Source organism: Osmia lignaria, unplaced genomic scaffold (genome assembly GCF_051020975.1).
Source record: "Osmia lignaria lignaria isolate PbOS001 unplaced genomic scaffold, iyOsmLign1 scaffold0012, whole genome shotgun sequence".
Classification (NCBI taxonomy): domain Eukaryota; kingdom Metazoa; phylum Arthropoda; class Insecta; order Hymenoptera; family Megachilidae; genus Osmia; species Osmia lignaria.
The window spans coordinates 247,501-252,500 of record NW_027478166.1 but is presented as its reverse complement, the minus strand read 5'-3'; the positions used below and the strand labels follow the sequence as shown (position 1 = coordinate 252,500).

The following is a 5,000-nucleotide window of genomic DNA, read 5'->3' as shown; positions in this document are numbered from 1 at the left end:
TGTTCTGCGTGAGGTGAAGAAGTTTGAACTCCGACCAAAGATTACTACTGCGAATGGACTCGGCGATGTTTGAGCCAGCAGGAGCGTTAGGAATTACAGGCGCGCATTGTCGGAAGTCACCACCAAGTAAAAGTATTTTACCACCGAACGGCCGGTGACGGACTTCAGTTAAGTCCCTAAGTATACGGTCCATAGCCATAAGCGCTCGCCGTTCGCACATGGACGCTTCATCCATGATAATTAATTTGGCGTCGATCAAACGTCGGCCTCCGACGCTGGCACGGGAAAGACCGCAATTGCTATCTTCCATGAGGGGAACGGGGAACTTAAAAAAGAAGTGTGAGGTACGGCCGCCAGGTAAAAGAAGGGCCGCGATTCCGGTCCATGCAGAAGGAACAACCACGTGCCCGTTATTTCTGAAGTACTGAATGAGGGCCTTGTACAGAAATGTCTTACCCGTACCACCCGGGCCATCAAGGAAGAAGCAAGTGGGGCCTGCGTACGACGGACTGAGTGTGGCGATGATGGCATTATACGCGCTAAGTTGTCCTGCATTTAGGCGACCAACGTATTCTTCTTCGTTCGGTATAACGTATTCGTCGAATGGAGGCAATTGACTGACTACAGAGATCGGTGGTTCGGGAAAATCGAGGTTGGTCCAATCTACCATATTGGCCTCGGCAATCAACCGTATGTCGCGTAGACCGTGCGCGAAACGGAGATTGTCGTCGGTGCCGTACACACGGATGAGGTCATGTGTAAGTTCCTCCTTGTGACGTTCCCACATTAGACTGCCATTGGGTGGACGGGTCAGGGCAAGTAGTTGACCGAACAGAATACGAAAAGCCCGTGGATGTTGACATTGCGCGGCTTCTTCTAACGTTTCTTCGAAGGCAGTATCACTATTGATCAACCCGCGGGCGTGGCAAGCTTCTTGAGCGGAGTCGTACACTCTGCCTTCGTAAGTGAAGAGCTCGTCCCAGGTGCGGGGACCCTTGACGTGGTGAAGCAAGAGGCGAGTGGCAACCAATTCTGAGTTGGACGGCGGTACTTGAAAGATGCGGCCAATTCGACGCGTTTGACGGACACCGGCGGTCCAGGTTTTTGTCTGTTTATTCCAAACAAAGCCTTGGGGTATGTCACGGTATAAATAGTCGCGAGCGGCCGGATTAATTGCATTGAGCTTAAAGAATGCCGTAAGCTGAGTGTCACGATTAGCTGCAATTTGGGCCGCAGGACCTGCTTGACCATCAGCAAAGTACACCGTACGGTCGTTCCTTGTGTGTACCGTAAGACGTTCTACAGCGTGTGAGAGGCCGTACATGTTATATTTCATAAGATGCCAGTGGGCCTCGGATGAACCAACGTACCGTAACGTACGGTACCTCTTGATCTCATTAGTGATCTCGGAGCTAACAATCTCGGCAATGTGTGCGACGTCGTGACCTTTATTAATATAATTAAATATATATTTAATGACACGAATGCCGGAAAGGTGCTCTACATTAATGCGGCAACCGAACATCTTAGCCAGATAAGGATTGTACGGCACGACGTGACGATTGTCCAAGCGAACTGGTATCTGACCGCGCCTCTTTATAACATGTCGGCCGTTGTCTCGCCGGCGGTAGAGAGGATAGCCGTTTAGTTGCACTTGAGTGTGATCTTGGAAGGCCTTTGGGAAATTTTTTTTACATGTAAAGCCGCCATCAGGAGAACAGATTTCAGTGCAGAGATGAAGGTAGTTGTTGCAGACGATTTCGTACAACTCAGGGTCCACCTCTGGGTCTGGTATTTCGGCGCAGATGACCCGATCGATATACTCGGGATCTCGCGAGTTGTGCGGTGGCTCAACGGCAATGATCCAATGAGAATGCGGGATCTGCCGCTTCTGCATCTCGACAGAATACCCATAGTAGCGGATATTGCCGAAGAAGGCCTCTTTAGTAACCAAATCCTTAAAGCGCTTTTGCTTACAGTGGAAAACACGGTTGCCGATATCGGGCCTTAAGTCGCGCCTGTTTCCTGGATTGAGACTGGCTTGGATCTCGGGCCAAGCAGGGTTGGCCGTAAACGTTACGAAGAATGTCGCAGCACCGAGTTGCATGGACATGGCCAACATATCGTGCATGGTATTCATTGCATGACGGGGTCCGCCGATGAAGGTGGACGGCAGCAAGACAGGTACACTGGTCTCAGGATTGGCGGCGGCAGGTTGGTCATTCGACTGAACATTTCTGCGAGCGAGGTTGTTGAAGTCGCCGATGTTCTGCAAGGAGTCTCGACGGAGGGCACTTTGATTCTCCTGTAACCATTGAAGCTTATCTTCTTGAACCCGGAGTGCCTTGTCAACTAACCATTGCAGAAACACCTTGCCAGAGTCATGCAAGTATTCCTGGTCGTCGCGAATGGCCATCTGATAAGCGGCGTGCTCGCGAATGGTAACCTGTTTCCGAGTGCCATTTTCAATCGCATGATACATGCCGATGTGCCATCCGATTACGGAGTACGGATCAAGAAGAGGGTAGAGCATAGCGTCAAGAAGCGGGTTAGTGATCTTGACGATCTGTAGAGGTTCAGCGTTGGGACTTGCACGGTTCTGAATTATGAGTTGGTGTTGTTGGCGAGGAAGACCATCATGGTCACTGTATAAGACCGCAACATCATCGCGTGTAGTCGGAAGATTGGTACGTCCAACGTGGATACCGGCGCCAGCAGGGCCAGGCAACAACTGAATGTGCACTGTAGGTCGTGGATGTCTGCGACGAATCAACTCCTATTCTTTCTCGTACGCGTGAAAGTACTGTTGAGCGAGGACCGAGTTTTGTTGCATGATAACACGAATGTTATTCAATATGCGAGGGTCCAATTTAGTGGCCTCGTAACGGAGTTTTGTGGCTGTTTCGATATCGCAAAAGTAGGCCGAGGCATACGGCATCGTTGCAGTCGTACGCGGAATGCGTTCTTGGTGCAATGGGCCAATGCGGTGAAAGATTTCTCCTCTACCAATGAGATAGTAAGCGCCAGACAGAGGGTAATCAATTTTAAGGCCAAGAGAGCAGAAGCCGAAGGCAGAGTTGAGGTACCGACTATTATCCTGAAAGTACTTGAAATCACAGTGAGCTGGATTAGTGAAGACTTCACGAAGGTACGGGTGGATCGGCCGAAGAGTAAATGCGACCTTCCCATTAGAGCAGCAAGAAGGGAAGTGTCCGGCCTCGGTGCGCTCGGATTCAAAGTGTTTCGCCATGCAGTGGAAACAAATGGCATTCATCGCCCCAATGTTATAATAGTAGGCTTCAGTAGATGGTTTCGTGGCCATAGCTGCTCCGGTACGACGGGCGATTTCTTGGCGCTCTTTCAACCGATATTGTTTCTCGCGTTGTAATCGACGTCGGCGTTCGTCGATACCGGCGGGCGTGCGTCTGCCTTGTGCATCTTCTTCTGTGGGGCGTAACCACTGTGGACCAAAACATCGCCGTCCAGTGTATGGTAAAATTTCGCCAAGTGGGTCTATATCGGCGTAAATGGCTGGTCGGCCGACGGAGCATGGAGGAGCCGACATTGCTGTGTTACGTAAGGTTCGTCGACGGGCGGGTGATGAAACGCGAGAAGAGCGAGAGGTTGACGGCTGCGGAGCAGGAGAAGCGGGAGCACGCATCAACGCGGAGCTCGTTGATTGATTAGGAGCTGCAGAAGGTGTTGCAGAACGGCTCTGAGATGTTACTTGTGAGTGACGCTCACGTTCCTTTCGGCCAGAAACGGTACCCCGATTACGCGTTCTGATCGGACGGCCTCGGCGAGCGGTATTTCGAGGAGAATCGTCCATGATTTATATTAGATCCAATGCAAGGAACAGAATGAATATAAAATGTATTTAATTTTACCTGACACGTTTTACTTACGATGGAAATAGAACCCGGAAATCGAAAAGCAAGAAGGTAAACAACAGAATCAGCTATCCTCAGAAGGACGGTCACTGAGGTATGTAAACGGGTGCTTATGCACAATGATAAAAGGAGCAGAAGAGCGAGCTGCTTCAAGCTTAAGCCAGAACTGAAAAAAAAGTAGTAATACTGCCGTCGGTATCACCGTACAGTATGGGGTCTGTGACTGCAAGAAGGTGAACAACAGAATGAACTATCCTAAGAAGGACGGTCGCTGACGTATGTAAAGACACGCTTATGCAGAATGATAGAAGGAGCAGGAGATCGAGCTGCTTCAAGCCAACGCCAGAACTGCAAGAAGTAGTAATAGCGCCGTCCGTATCACCGTACAGTATGGGGTCTGTGACTGCAAGAAGGTAAACAACAGAATGAAGTATCCTAAGAAGGACGGTCGCTGACGTATGTAAACAGACGCTTATGCAGAATGATAGAAGGAGCAGGAGATCGAGCTGCTTCAAGCCTACGCCAGAACTGCATAAGTAGTAATAGCGCCGTCCGTATCACCGTATAGTATAGGGTCTCTTCTGCATTTTTATGTCGCAAGAAAATTTGTTTTTCGTTGCAAATTTATTCGAAACATTTGAAAAACAATTTTTCACATTATCAGATTTTCGAAATTTTTTATTTATATACTTCTCGTTACTTAGGAATAGTCCGGACAAACAATAAGGTAATCGCAGCGAGTTATAGTACATAGAGGATGTACCAAAAGAAGCGAATCCCCGGAATATTTCAAAAACTATAGAGTTTGCAGAAAAATGTGTGGAATAAAGGTTTCAAAAGTTACACCCTTCGGTGACCTCGTTAGGAGGTCAATTTGACCATAACTCGGGTACATGCCCGAACGTAGAATTTTCCGCGCTTTCCATTTCCGGGGTCAAAAATATGGGTACCTATAGAGAAAAATTAGCTTGAACTTCGAATGACCTTGAACCATGATCCCGGGGTCAAGACAGACGTCACCGGAGGATGCAGCGACAGAAACCGTACAACTTTTGTCCGAAACATTTTGTTCTAAAGTCCATAGTCTCTGAGATACTTAAGGGGTTCCCC

The 5,000-nt window shown here is 48.9% G+C and overlaps 1 pseudogene; it reads right to left on the bottom strand.

The window, feature by feature from the left end:
* The window catches only part of LOC143306543 (large subunit ribosomal RNA), an 11,404-nt pseudogene that overhangs the window by 2,390 nt on the left and 4,014 nt on the right, over positions 1-5,000 (bottom strand).